Here is a 16030-nt window from a genome sequence, read left to right as displayed (position 1 = left end):
CAGAGGAGGTAGAATTGAAAGGAAAGCTAAGTAAGAGTGTTATCTAGCAAAAGATAGAGCAAGTTATCTAGTAAGAGATAGCTGTAGGCACAAAAGGTCTGATGCAGGGCTACTCGGAATCACTTCCAGCCTCCCAGCCACAGGAGCTCTCTAAGGTCAACCCATGGCCCAAGGCTTCTTTCTCCTGTATTCTCTTCTTTGGAGAACTCAAGCATCATTGCACTTCCAATTCTCAAGTATTTTTCCTTAAGGTCTAAATGACAACTGGATAGTTCCATCTTAATACCTGGCATCACCTCAACCTCAACTCACTCATATCAAATAAATTCTCCTATAATGGTTTCTTTATTTCTGTTTCTGTAACACTTGTTATTTCCCACCCCCAAAAGGTTGTGCTTAATTGGCCCGTGTCTTCAACTTAAACATATTAAATTAGCTGAACCCAGTTTGGCTCAGTGGTAGAGCGTCGGTCTGCGGACTGAAAGGTCCCAGGTTCGATTCCGGTCAAGGGCTTGTACATTGGTTGCGAGCACATCCCCGGTGGGGGGTGTGCAAGAGGCAGCTGGTCGATGTTTCTCTCTCATCGACATTTCTAGCTCTCTCTCTCTCTCTCCCTTCCTCTCTGTAAAAAATCAATAAAATATGTTTTTAAAAAAAACATATTAAATCAGATATTACAAGTTATTGAACTATTAGATGCTACTTTAAATTGTATTTTCAAACATTTGGGTTTTTACCCTCATTTTTATTTCCACAACTGTTATATAGATCCAATACCTCATCTCAGTCTCTGTACATCTGAATTACTACAATAGTGATTAAACCCAATAAATCTGACCCAACTAAACAATAGGCAGTCCTTTCTCATGCCCTACATGTTGAAAAACACTCTGACAATTCAAGGCTCTTCATAATCTCTTCAGCTTCTCTTTCTTACCTTTCTAACCTTACCTCACACTGTGCTTGAGCTTTAACCTTCTGTTTAAGTCAAGCTGCCTCACCCATGGACCCATAACATTTCCGTACATTAATGTTTCTACAAAGCATTTACTGAGCATGAAATTCAATCCCACTCATCTTACTCGATCCAGCTTATACCATTTATAAAGCCATTATTCACTCTAGTCCACAGAAGTTCTAGACATGTATATCCCATATCAATGACTTTACCATTCACTGGGATACACACACACACACACACACACACACACACACACTCATATGAGGGTGGGGCCTTTAAGTTATTATAATATTTGTGATATCTTACCTCTGTGATAAATTTCTCTCATACCTTGAATTATTATGAATTCTCCATAGTATATAAAAAATGTTCTTTTTTTAAATATATTATATTGATTTTTTACAGAGAGGGATAGAGAGTTAGAAACATCGATGAGAGAGAAACACCCATCAGCTGCCTCCTGCACACCCCTCACTGGGGATGTGCCACAACCAAGGTACATGCCCTTGATCGGGATCGAACCTGGGACCTTTTAGTCCGTAGGCCGATGCTCTATCCACTGAGCCAAACTGGTTTTGGCAAAAATGTTCTTTCTTTAAAAAACAAAACAAAAAAAAACTTGCTGTAGATTTTTTACATGACATCTTTCTAAAATGAGGAAAGCTTTATTTAGTCAAATTACAACCAGACTTCATTAGGTTAACTATTCTATTGCAACAAACGTAGTAATACTCAATACATATTCACATAAATATATAATAATAAAAGCGTAACATGCTAATTAGACTAAATGTCCTTCTAGACAACCTTCAAAACCAAGCCAGGGCTGTGAAGGAAGCCCAGGTCCCAGATGCCTGCCAGTGGCCAGAGAGAAGCCCAGGTCCTGGGTGACAGAGGCAAGCCAGTGCTGGCAGCCAGGGAAAGGAAGGCCTAAGTCATGTGACAGAGGACTACTCTAGAAAGGGAGAGAATGGTAGATGGGCACTTAGGGATCAGGTGAGGTTAGGTGCAGATTTTGCATTCTGTCCAAATTTGATAGGAAGCTTTGGAAGGTTTGAGAAGTTACATAATAATAATATTAACATAATAATAATATTAACATATTAAAAATATCTCTGTTATTTCTGCAGATAGAATAAAATGTAGAATGTAAAGAGGAGAAGGGAGAAATCAGTTATCAATTATGACAGGCTAAGTAAGAGATAATGATGGTTTAAAGTACAAAGTAATACTTAATGATTATTATGCTGTATATAAAGGAAAGAAAAAAAATAAAGATGAACCCCAGGTTTTTTTGTCCATGTAAATGGAAGAATTGGGACCTGTGTAATTCAGTCTTGGAGAGGAGAGATATGAAAGGTAAAATCAGTGCTAATTTTGGACATGTTAAGCTTATACCCTCTGCACTCAGAGAAGTCCTATCTAGAGATTAAACTTTGGGGGAGTCATGCACATTTGATGATAGTAAGACTAGAATTAGGAAAAAAAATAGCTTTTTTGGAAGGGAGGATGGGAAAGAAAATTGGAATTAAGATGAATTTGGTTTCGGAATTTTTAGATTCAAGGTGTCTAAGAGACATATATAAGTGAACATGTCCAAGGACCTGCTCAAAAACTGGCCTGAAGATCATCAAGACAGTATGGTATTTAAAGTTTGGGAGGGCCAAGGGCAGAGCCCAGGGACCAAATAAATCAAGGGAAGTCTGAGAACTGGACCAAAAAGTCCTGAATGTTAGTATTAAGTACACCTAAGACCCAAATACAATGATACCATAAATAAAGGAATAACGAAAAATTAAGGAGTGGTCAATAGTTCTAATGTTACAGGAAACTAAAATTAGTGGAGTTAAGAGTCTTCATCACTGAATATAGTAACCAGATGTTGGTTTGGACATTAAAAAAAAACAATTTCAGTCCGCATGTCTTTGAAGAAGTTTTTTATCTCCCAAAGGTGAAAGTCAGTGTTCATTCATCAAGTAGAACTCTCATTAGTAGCTACTGGATTCCATAGAATTAACTTTGATATGATGTGCAAACCACCAAGATGCAGTGAGACACCTGTGACTGAAGATCTTGTTGGTACCAAGAGCACTGAGACCCCATGGCAGACTCTTCAAAGCCTCTACTTGGGATGGGTTTCAGTTCTTGAGATCCTCCTCACTTGCTGTGGCCAAGTTTCTATTCCTAAACCCATTACATGTCATATATAGTCACAAGTTTATAAACTGGGGGCTCCAGGAGCAGGCAAAGCAGCACTCGGGTTTGGCAGCCCTGCCCTGAGGATGGCAACCTGAGGGTGGGAACCCAAGCAAGGACTGTGCTGCCAACTACAGGGCAAACTGGCCCTGAGAAATGTGATGAGCAAGGCCCCCTAGAGGGCAGCAGAGCCTCACAGGACCGGGAAGATAGACTGCACCAAACAAGGGGTTAGTGGGCAGTTTCAATAAAGGAGACACAAGAGGGCAATATACACTTTTATGGAGAATGGAATTGAGATTAATTTTAGTGAATTAAAGGAAGCCAGTTATATAAGAGGTAGGAAGACCTAAGTTATATACCATGCAACAAAAATAAATGGGCTAAAAGGAGAAGAGTTGGGCAACTGTCAGTCATAGGCCAGCAAGTTTCTCTGCTTGGTGAATATTTAGTACCTAAACAATAATAATATGTAGGTACTAGTTGCTGAAAATCTACTAGTCACGCTGTCTGCTAAGAGCTACAATAGATGGTTATTTTAGGCACCAGATAGATGGAAATGAATATCCCATAACTCCTTTCCTCACAGTAGAGCCAGAGATGGGAGCAGATGTGAATAGAGAATTGTAGGTGTTTTAAGTCTCTGTAAGAGGCACTGCAGGTACACAAAGAGAAAGTAGTTATATGAAAGGGGAACAAAAAGGATAACATGATGGTATTTATTCTGGTTGTGGTGGGTTTCTTTTCTCTCCCCTGATTTCTCTAGATCTTTCCAGAAAGAATTCATCTTTGTTCTTCATTCATTCATTCTTTTATTTCATACATTTCTTTATTGAGCCATACAGTTTCAGTCACGGTTGTGGGCATTGGGTTACAGATGTGGTGTCTGACATGGCAATTATAGGCAAGGCAATGAGCTTGCCCCTGTTCGTTTTCTTCCTCCTTCCCTCTCCGCACCTCTAGCAAAGAAGGAGAAAACTAAGCCCTTCAGTTCTAATACATCTATGTGAGGCATAAAGGTAATAGGAAAAGAACACTATGCCTTTTCACTTGACTAACTGTTCTTACCACTTACACATTCAACAAATAGTGACTGTGCTCATGAGCTAGCTTCTGCCTGTCATGCCAGGTTAAGTTCCATTAGGACATTTTCCAATTTAGTCCTAGGATCTTCCCATCTTTTAAATATCATCACTAATCTTCTCCAGGTTTGTAAGGATTTCTGAGACAATGTGTAAAAACCCCTAACACAGTGCCTGGCTGTGTTTGCTTTTCCTGCTTTTCTTCATATTCTTTGGCTTATCTTGGAGTTTAGTGATTTTTTTTCCCCCCTGAATTGGCTTTCTTTTCCCTGTGGTAACTTTTATTCTTATCTTTCACCTCATGTTCTAGAGTATGAGCTTTAGCATTCAACAGCCCAGATATGTGCCTTGGCTTTGCCCTAACTGTGACTTTGAGCAGAATACTTCATGACTCTTGCTTCATTTCTTTATTTGTAAAATGGGGATAATCACAGTACCTACCTTATAGTAAGTATGTTTGTAACATTTCAATTTGTTAAAATCCATTTAAAACATCAATGCTATGAGTTAGGTAGCATTGCTTCCATTATGCAAAGGGAAAATTTAAGAAAAGTGCTATAAGTTACCCAAAATCATACAGCTAGAAGTAGTAGTGCTAGGAAATCAAAACCATATTAATTATGTGTGTACCAGACCACCATCCAACTCCAAGTTCAGAATCTGATAATAATCAGTACATCAGAAACACTAGTGAATCTACCAAAGAAAAGGCCTTACAGAATAATTTATAATTTTTTTATATCTCCCATTATGAAATTAAAGCAATCTCACTCTCAATATATTGTGATAGACACTGAGCAATGTGGAATCTGCTTAGAAATGGTAAACTTAGTAAATCCCTCCATTAAAATTATATTTTTATTACATGAAAGCACAATACATTATCTGAAACCAGGAGAAATATTATTAAATGATACTATTTATTATGTGATACTGTTAAAACAATGTGATGAATAGAAGAGAAGTAGACAGGCCGTTTCCAGTCATAGACTTGTGATTTTATTATTTTGTCCAGGGTAAAGGAATGATTCTTTTGAAAGCTCAAGTAAGAGCACAATTCAACAGACCCAAGGTTTCCCTCTTTGTGGGCATCATTCTTCTCTTAGGCAGCTCTACCTCTTCACCTCACCCTCACCTACATACAGAGACCAAGAATACCACAATCTCCACTTGTACCCCTACTTCATCTTGGTTTTATCAAAATTCCTTGGCCAAATTTGAAAACACTTTTGATTTGTTCCTCAAGTCATCAAGGGACAGAGGAATGGGAAAAAGAAGGAAGGGTCTTGTGCATGAAGGTGGGATGGGAGCAACAAAGGTGAAGTGCCAGAGATCTTGTTCCAGCATTATAAAGGTTTCAGCAATCTGCAGAAAGGCTGTACGTAGTTTAAATAAGAGTCCAAAGATGAAAGATAATTTTGAAAGGCTTTGGGGATCAGAGGATCTTCAGCTAAAGAGCTAAAGTTCTCCTTGTCTCAGGACCCTTGCTTTTTATTAATGCAATTTGTCCTAAGGCAAGGTGAAGATAATACACTTCAAAGGGTAGGGTGCCTAAGAATCCGTCAGATTGGGGAATAGCCTACAGCTGTTCAGTTGTTTGGCCAACAGGAGGCAATAACATGTAGATTAAGATGCCCTGAGCTGTCTGGCAGCAAACAATCATCCTATTCAGGTTTGGGAGAAGTATGTTTCAGCCATTACTACAGGTGATTACATATATGACTCAGCCCTTGTTGAGTCCCCAAGTTTAATCAACCTTTTGATGAAACTCTTGCAATTATGACATGCTAGAATTGGCTTCTGTCAGTGAAGGAAGAAGACTAGAGAAAGAAAGGAGGGCAGCCAACAGAACAACTTTGTTGAGATAAGAATTCTGAATGAACATCTGTGTACAACAAAAGGAAAAAAAATGAGCCAGATGGAATGAGGCTTGGATAAACATTGCCACCTCATCTTTGATAAATATTGTTGCCTTTACCTTTTTCACACCTGTGTACATGCAAAAAGCAACTACTATCTACTGGGCCCTATGCTAAGTGCTTATGAAAAAAGCAGACATGCCCTTGCTCCCATAGGATTATAGTCTAGTGAGGAAGATAATAAACCAGTGAGCAAATAATTATAATTTGTAATGAGTGTTATGAAGAAAGAGACTATGTCTGTACTAGAGATCAACAGGGGAGAAAGGCTGAGATGAAGTAAAGAGAAGAACTTCATCTATCTCCATCTTATTTTCAAATCCAGCCTAATTTACCATATTTTTCCGGTGTATAAGACGACTTTTGAAACGAAAAAAAGCCTGCTCAGATTGGCTAGAGTCAGGCAGGCTGTCTATTAAAACAAAAGAACTGGTGTTGCCTCGGAAGTGGGGAGTAGTCTTATACAGCAAATATAGGCCTAAACCTATGTTTTAACTGTAAAATTAGGGGGTCGTCTTATACGCCAGAAAATACGGTAGGTTGTGGGAACAGACAGATCATAAGAGCTAAGTCTAAATGGAAATAAAAATTAAAAATTCATTAACCCACAAATTTAATGAAGATGATACAGGTCATGTCCCATAATAGGATTCATGGTTTCATAAGTATTAGGGGACATGTAAGGAAAAAAACAGGACAACATGTTTTGTATTAGAACTGTCTGAGGGGGAAAAAAAAAAAAAAAAACCTGTCTGGTTATAGAAATTATTAATAAGGAAAAAATGACAGGCATGAAAGTAACATTATTATGCACCCTATTAAGATCAAGAATTTTACATAAATTTTCTGACCTGATCCTCAACATTTTCATTTTGCCTATGGGGAAATTGTAGAAAGCATTAGCAAGTCTGGTAACATAACACAGCTAATTTATGATTTTCTTAGGGGATAGGAGGGAAGCTGAGATGCAAGAATAGAGACAAGTTTTATGATACTTAAAGTTCATACAATTTGGTTGATAGTTACAAAACAGTCATGGGGATATGAAGTACAGATAAGAAATATAGTCAATAAAATTGTAATAATAAGGTATGGTGTCAGATATTGGGGGTATTACTTCATAAGATATCTAAATGTCTAATCACTATGCTATACATCAGAAACTGATATAATATCAAATGTCAACTGTAATTAATTTTTCAAATTTAAAATATAGGAAAAATAAAGTTAAAACAATTGGGAATGCTCTACTTAAAAAGAAAAGATTACAAAATGTGAATACAAAGATAGGAACCAGAGACTTGCAAGGGACTGCTTTTGGGGAAGGGCTTTGACTTTCCATCATTTGCAGAGTAAATCTGCTTCCATAGGAAATGGGAGGCTTGGGCTCCAACAGACCCCAGGCAGAGAAAATCAAGTTGCTGAGAGTAAACTGTAATCAAGGTCAATACCTAAGAGGGATTGGGCTTCCTCTCTACTAGGGTAGAAAGGGTTAAAAAAGGGCAAAGGCAGGGGCTCAAGCCAGTAATCAGAAAAGATAAGGAAGGGTTTGAAAAACAGCACAGTTGCTTGTGTGCCTGTGGCCATTTAAAGAGGAACCAGGCCCAACAAAAGGCCCAGCTAGGGTCTGTAAATACAATAGCATCTTTAGTGAGAAACAACATGCAGCATATAGTTAACCAATCAGGTAACCTTAAGCAAGTTACTTAATCTCCCTGTGTTCCTCATTCCTTAAATAAGGATAAAACAGTACATAATTCATAGGGATGTGTAATGATTTATATCAATAAATTTGGATACTTAGAATCTTCTCTATGGTGTATTCTAAATGCCCCCCCAAAATTGATTCTTTTGGTCATCATTACCCAACTTGATCCAACTCCAAAGCTCTTACATTTGTTCATGCACAACATGTTAGGAGAAAATCCTGTTGGAAAACTACTCATCAGACTTTAGGAAGAATAATTATTTTGTCTGGAAATCCCTCAGTCTTAAATAAAAGCCAGCAACTTTTAATTAATGCTTTACTACAATGTTTCTTTAAGCTGATCCTGTCCTTGTATGGAGACCCTCTCCTCTGGTCAACATTTTGTTCCTCCCTGAAAAGTTCTCCCTATTGAGGATGTTGTGTAAGGCTGTGAAGCACCTTAGAATTCATTTTAAAACCTTTCTCTTCCTGGGTTTCTATTGATTGTGAAACAAACAGCAAAGCTGAAGGAAAGTACACAGTGACAAGGCAATGACTTAAGATGATTCATTTCCGAAAACGAGTTCTCATCAGAAGTGGGATTAAAATACAAGCTTTGGGAATTCTCTAGAGGCAAAATGAAAGGCTTTATTCAATTCAAAATTTAACACATTTCCATAATATTGCTGTGCTGTAATTTATTAAATGATTCTCTAATGGTTTGTTTGTTCTTGTTTTGTTTAATTTTTTTGTTTTTTTTTGCTATTTTCTATAACTCTAAAGGGAAAAACTTTTGTTCAGAAGCATTTGAGCTGCTGTTAAATTATTCCCTTAGAATAAATTTGTCTGAATAGAAGTCCTGGGTCAATATAGCTGGTTCTTTACATTTTAATTGCTTATTTGCACTGCTCCCCCACCTGTCAACATCTACTTTCCTTTTGTTTTATAGAGGACAGAGCAGTATGTTCCCTGGCAGCTTCTCAAATACTTTCAAAACTTATGTTCATTCCTGACACTACCTTCTGGGACCATTAATCAAGCTCACTTTTTGTCTGTAATCTGAAATCTTTGAGTGAATCAACCTGACATTTCAAGTCTGGGCAAAAGCTATTTTTCTGAAGGTAGGGACCACAAAACCTGCTGGAACATGTAGTAAACCATTCTGTTTCCTTATGAGTAGTAGATCCATGGAGGGCAGGAGGATGAGATGGAAATAAGGAGTTACTTGGCAATATTACTTTGTGATATTGAATTACAGCAGGTTACTCTTTCCCACTGAAGATCCACAAAGACTTTCCTTCCGGCTTCTTCTAGATCCCTCCTTTGGCCGACAGGGCTTGGAAGATTGACCTAGACTTTCTTTCAGCTCTTTTTGTAACTCTTTAGAGTTGTTAAAATCTTCCAACACCTCATCTTGTCCATCTCCTGATATCACACAGTATCCCACATAGAGACACTGACTGTCAGGTCTCAGCAATGCCACTTCAACAGCCTGCAGATTTCTGTGTGTTCCTGAGAATGGCAGTCTGTTGACCTGTTCACAGGGTGCCTGGAGTTATCCCAGTTCCCCATAGTGCAATCAAATCTGACCTTTGAAAAAAATAGGCTTACATTGTGTTCAAAGCCTAGCTCCACTAAGCACACACTATTTCCTTCATGTGTGACCTTTTCAGTCTCTGAAATGGGTTATCAAATTATTTAAATAGATTTTGTTTTTCAGCATAAAAATGAATAAAAGGTGAAGTGTTAATAAAAGAGCATGAGGTTTGAAGTACAACATGTGGTTTCTAACCCCATTTCTGTGACTTACCATTTGCGTGGCCTCGGCCAGACTGTGAAGCTTTCTAAGCCACAGGTTCCTTATCTGAAGGGTAAGGATAATAAGCACATCACTCAGTTTGTTGAGAAAATTAAATGGCATTGGGAAAGCTTCCATAATATTTTGAATGATACTCAAATGTATGTTTCAGTTTTTCTCCTTGCTTTATTACTGTTGGGATCCAAAATTAGGGTAGTTAAAAAGGTAACATGGCAATAAAAATGGGAAATAAAATGCATTGTGCTGCACTGGCCCTCTTTGTAAGTGCTCTGACTTCTGATAATTCCTACCAGCTAAATAATTTGAGAATGCAGAGTTAAACTCATAGAAAGTGGTTATTTGGGTTTCCAGAACCAATTATAATGTAGTGGGGGGAGGCTTCCCCATATCAACATGAAATTCTCCTGACACCAGCTTGTGTTCTATAATGTACCTCAATTCTGACACTATCTACCCAGACTTAGCATCATATCCCACAGGATAATCAGTCCTGAACCCAAGTTACCACCAGTGCCTCTGGATGACCAGTTACAGATTAGAGTTTCCAACGACCTTCTCCTGGGACTCTAGATGTCAGTACTTTATATATATATATATATATAAAATTGATTTTTTACAGAGAGGAAGGGAGAGAGATAGAGAGCCAGAAATGTCGATGAGAAACATCGACCACCTGCCTCTTGCACACCCTGTACCGGGGATGTGCCCGCAACCAACGTACATGCCCTTGACCGGAATCAAACCTGGGACAACATTTACATCATTAGCCTCCTCACTCAGGGAGGATGGAAAATCTTTGTTCTTGACATTAAGGAAAGTGAGAGAATTCACCAATGGAATTCTCCCAGCATCTCAGAAATGGTATGTTGGGGACTTCCACTTACACCTATTGTTCTTTGTTTCATCCTCTGGACTTTTCCCTTCAAAACATTTGAAGGATCTGTCTGTAATCCCTGCTTGAGGATACAGACCTTCCTTCATCTTCAACTCTTCACCAAATACTCCATATACTGTCTTCTATTTAACTAAAACCAAAGTCTTCTCCTTTCCTTCCAGCTTCAGGTATCATCTCCCCAATGTCTACTATTTCAACTAATATATACATTATTATTAATTTTTATTTTTATTTTTTCGTGGAAGAAAAACTTTAATTGCCATTGCAAAAAAACATCTGAGTGAAGTAGAAATTGTTTTTAATAAAATTAGTAGAGAATATGTTCTAGAAATTGGAGGAAACTGGTTGTAACATCCTGGCAGCAATTTAATAGAACAGTCCCGGATGGTTAGTCTGAGGCCAACACCTAATGAGGACAAAGGCCTTGTCTGTGGGGAATTTTGGAGGACACCTGGAGAAATATTCCACTGTGCATAAACCAAACTGAATTGTCATAAGTGTTGTAAAGTTTCATATAAAAAGTTTTTTTTCTACATGCATTTCAATTTCACAGCAAGAGTGGCATAGGATGCCTAAACACAGAAGAGGGCAGTCATGCAAGATATCTAACTCTTTGATATAATGATGCATACAATACAAAATGATTGCACTATCATTACATCTAGGGCTTTCTGCAATTACAAGGTGGTGGTTATGGAAAGCATGGCCCCCAGTAGCAACATCTAAAAAGCAGCCACCACCTTCTTTTATGTGTGTTTCCTTTTTGCGTTTTTTCTTCATTTTTGTTAATCAACTCTGCTGCTGTTGCTGCTTCTTAGCAAAACTGGTAAAAACAAAGTTGTAATCATTGAACATGGCAGTCATGACGTTTAAAACCTTCAATTTTCTGGGGCGAAGAAAGCACTGTGTGACATTTAGAACTCTGGTTTACAAACAAGGTGGTCACAAATTTTCCTGGCTTGAAGACTTCCACAACTTTCCTGATCAGGTCATCATAGGAGGTCTGACTTCAGTTCCTTTCAAAGCTAACATAAGCAAATTCTGGTTCTGGAGTGATGTGAATTGTCCAATAAGTTCCATCCGATTCCATGCCATTCATTGAATACACACAAGGATTGAACATTGTGGCATCAATGATAGAACCTGGTATCAGGTCATGAATTCCATAGTCACAAGTGACATCCTTTGCAGTAACATCATCTTTCATGTAGAACTGGTTCATAACTGCTGGGTCAAGCTCACTCATCAGAATTTCCTGGGTTTGATCTGGCCGACTGATTACCCAACTCTGGGAAATCCAAAGTATACAAGTACCAACAGTCAGAATTAATACATTCCATAAAATAACACTGCTCCATTTGGGAAAATTGCATTAAGAAACTCTTACTTCTTCCTGGAAATTCCGGTGTGGGTACTCTTGGTGAGAAGGCTTCATGAGATTCTTACGAGAATAAAAGAAGCTTTGTATTAAGTCAAACTCACTGTAATCCCTAGCAAGTTTCAACAGGGGAACCAGTGCTTTCAGCACGAGGGTGGTACCACATGCCTCCAAAATAAACGTCTCTTAGAGACAAACATAAGCTTCCCGCTTGTCAGTTTTTGTCACACTTACAATTGAACATCGCACATCCTTCAAAAGTGTGTCCCACTCAGATCTTGGAATGATGCAAAGATCCCCAGAACCTTGGCTTGCATCAGGCTGCTGCTTGGAGAACCAAACCTCCAGTAGCTTCTGGGTTCCTTCAAAAAAATGTGCAGCTTCCATCACCGTGAGACTAGCGAACAACCAACAACCACAGAAAATCAACTAAATTAAATCTCTCGCCGATGCTGCAGATTGTTCCAAGTTCCTTTTTTTTTTTTTTTAATTTTCCTACAATTTTTTTAATATATATTTTTATTGATTTTTTTACAGAGAGGAAGAGAGAGGGATAGAGAGTTAGAAACATCGATGAGAGAGAATCATCGGTCAGCTGCCTCTTGCACAGCCCCTACTGGGGATGTGCCCGCAATCCAGGCACATGCCCTTGACCAGAATCGAACCTGGGAACTTTCAGTCTGCAGGCTGACGCTCTATCCACTGAGCCAAACCGGTTTTGGCTAATTTTCCTACAATTTTATATTAACTTTTTTTAAAAAGAATTAATAAAAATTTACCGGCTTTTTTTTGTGTGTGAGAGAAAAGGTGAACGTGAGTCTGTTGGAAATAGAGGCAGATACAGTTCAGTCTCTTGTAGTCCGCTGTTTCCCCGGTAGAGAGCGAGCTGAGCGAGAACTAGCTAATGTCGCCGGCCATACTGTGGAAGCCATTATTATTAATTTTTAATTTCTTCATTTTATCCTAGTCTTTCATCTCACTTTGGACTCATTTATCCATTCTGGACCACATGGCTTTTATAGAAATTTCAGCAATCCAATGTTTTCTAGATATTGGTAGGGAAGGAGAAATGGGAGTGAAGAAATGGAATTTTTTATTTAAATAATTATGGAGAAATTACATTTTCAATCCAATCCTTAGTGATTCTTAGCCCCACAACTTTTAAATCCACCAGATGAACATGGGCTCTTGTAGAATGGATATAGAGGAACTAGAGTCTCCTGGATGAAGGAGGTATGAAAAGAACAGCAACAAAAAATCTTCAAGGAGGGTAGATAAAGCTAATTTGAGAACAAATCATTCTTAAATTTATTAAAACTTTTGTGACAGTTCTTCATGCCAAGGTTATGGCCCAGAAATCAGTGTCAATACTATATGGAGCACAAATCTAGAACTTTGGAGGCTATGAAAAAAAATAGCAGATTAAAAAATCCTAAATTCAGTATCTGGCATTTGGTGGGCACCCAGTAAATATTTTGAAAAAATGCTTACATTAACAGACTTATAAAAATTTTTGAACAGGTAGGATGAGCAAGTGTGCCTCTATATTCTATATGCTATCTGTGAACACTAAGCATTCTCATGGTATTTGCAACCATCTGTAGCTGATGTCTCCCCAGTGCATAATGGCCCCCTAACCTCCAGATTCTTATAGCCATGTGTCCACTGCATATGTTCACTTGGATATTGCACCAGCATCTCAAATTCAGTATTCCAAAATTAAGCTTTTTCTTTCTACCTCAAAAATATTCCTTCTTCTGTGTTTTCTTAACTTGGGTAAGTATACCACTAAAGGCAGTTATGGTAGTAGCATTCCACACATCTTTCTTACATTCATCATCTAATAGATCCTCCTCATTTTAATTACCACATATTTTTGAAACTGTACCCTGCTTTTCATCTAAGGCATCTCTCATGTGGACTATTGCAGTAGAATGAGTCTATTTAGTTGTGTTCCCTTAAGTCCATACTATTTTATCTAAATATCAATTCTGTGATATTTTCTTAGCTTAAAATATCACAGTGGAATCTCTTAATCTACAGAAGAAATTCATCCATAGCTATGTTTTATATGCCTCTCCAGCCCATTTTATTTTGTCTTAGTATAGGCTTGATTACCATAAAAACACTCAACATTGTTTCCCTATATATACTATGTTGCTAACCCTCTCCATGTGTTTGCTTTTGATTTTTCTTCTGTCTGCCTACTCATCTTTTCACACTGTTCCTACTCATCTTTCAAGATTTATATTAGGCCTCATATCTTTTTTTTTTCCATTCTACAAGGGGTTAGGTAGATCTATTTTCATGTTCCTATAATAAAACTTCCCACATTGTTTGGAAATGATATGTTTTCCTTTCATCCTCCCACTCTTGATTGTGAGCTTATCAATTGCATAGAGTTACGCAGGTACCCTTATCACAGTGCCTTGCACATGGAGTGTTCAGTAAATTATTTCAGTAATATAAACTAAACATATATAGTACATCTCTAGGAACCTAAATGAAGGAACAAAATTTAAAGTTTTATACTAGATTCTCCACTGGCTGTCTTGTTAACTGTACCTTTCATTTGCAAATGGGGCCAAGGAGATAAAAGGTAAATAACAAGCCTTCATAGTTTTGTTTCTAAAGTTACTGACATTGTTACTTAGAAGTTTAATGGGAACAGGAGGAGCTTTAAAATCAGGGAGGTCCAATTTCTAATCGTAGGTTTCCCACACGATGTGAGATTGGACTATTTACACTGATCCTCAATGCCTGTCTCTTTGGAATGAGGATAATAGTGCCTGCTATGTAAGGTAATGTTAAGAATTGAGGATCTGACAGTCAAACCTCAGAGAGAAGGTAGGGGAAAGTGGGGGTAGAGGTAGAGATCAACCAAAGGACTTGTGTGCAATCATATAAGTCTAACCAATGGACACAGATATCAGGGGATGAGGGCAAGAGTGGGGAATTGGATGGGGGGGGAGGAGTGGAGGGATAAGGACACATATGTAATACTTTAATCAATAAAGAAATTTTAAAAAGAAAAAGAATTGAGGATCCTCTTTCCCTTCGGCATGCCACTGAGATCCTGGTGCTACTGAAGATCCTGTGTCGCCATGGGTCACCCCCAGCCAGGCTGTATTGCAAGAATAAGCCTTATGCAAAGTCTCTCTTCTGCCAAGGTGTCCCTGATGCCAAGATCCGCATCTCTGACCTGAGGCGAAAGTGGAAAAGTTCCCACTCTGGCCACATGGTGTCTGATGAATATAAGCAGCTCTCCTCCGAAGCCCTGGAGGCTTCCCGTATTTGTGCCAAGTACATGGTGAAAAGCTGTGGCAAAGATGGTTTTCACGTGAGCGCGGCTCTACCCCTTCCGAGTCATCGAGTCATCTGCATCAACAATACCTGTCTGGAGCCTGTGCTGGGGCTGACAGACACCAGACAGGTGTGCGGGTGCCTTTGGAAAGCCCCAGGGCACAGAGGCCAGAGGCCACATTGGCCAAATCATCATGTCCATCCGCACCAAGCTGCAGAATAAGAAGCATGTGACTGAGGCCCTAGCAAAGCCAAGTTCAAGTTCCCTGGCCGCCAGAAGATCCACATCTCCAAAAACTGGGGCTTTACTAAGTTTAATGTGGATGAGTTTGAAGACACGGTGGCCGAGAAATGCCTCATCCCAGGTGTCTGTGGGGTCAAATACATCCCTAATCGTGGTTCCCCCAACAAATGGCTGGCTCTGCACTCCTAAGAGACTCTGTGCTGCCCCACCTTACACCTACCAATAAATCAACTTTCTATCCCACCTCCCAAAAAATATACTGAGGATAGTGCCCTGGCTGGATAGCTCAGTTGGTTAGAGTATTATCCCCATAGTTTAAGGACCCCTTTGAGTGACCATCAATAGTTCTCTTCTATTAATATTCTTTTAATTTATGCTCTAAAGAAGTATTTTGGTTGCGCAACTCAATTCATAAACACGCACAAAATATTTTCTGTTGACATGTAGAATGCCATTCGATGATTGGCGCTTCACAAGGGGTTCTCTTCTGAGATATTTTCTTTGGTAAAATAAAAGCTACTCATGTGGTTTGATCTAATGCTTTAC

The 16030-nt window shown here is 38.6% G+C and overlaps 1 protein-coding gene and 2 pseudogenes across 3 annotated transcripts in view; 2 read left to right on the top strand and 1 right to left on the bottom strand.

The window, feature by feature from the left end:
* GRM5 (glutamate metabotropic receptor 5) overlaps positions 1-16030 on the top strand; it is a 405881-nt gene that overhangs the window by 367733 nt on the left and 22118 nt on the right. The gene's annotated exons all lie outside the window — the stretch shown is intronic.
* Positions 11345-12436, bottom strand: LOC118712916 (annotated as a pseudogene).
* Positions 13162-15673, top strand: LOC118713014 (annotated as a pseudogene).

Source organism: Pipistrellus kuhlii, unplaced genomic scaffold, assembly GCF_014108245.1.
Source record: "Pipistrellus kuhlii isolate mPipKuh1 unplaced genomic scaffold, mPipKuh1.p scaffold_m20_p_9, whole genome shotgun sequence".
In the NCBI taxonomy this organism is placed as follows: Eukaryota; Metazoa; Chordata; class Mammalia; order Chiroptera; family Vespertilionidae; genus Pipistrellus; species Pipistrellus kuhlii.
This window is presented reverse-complemented; position numbering and strand designations above follow the sequence as displayed.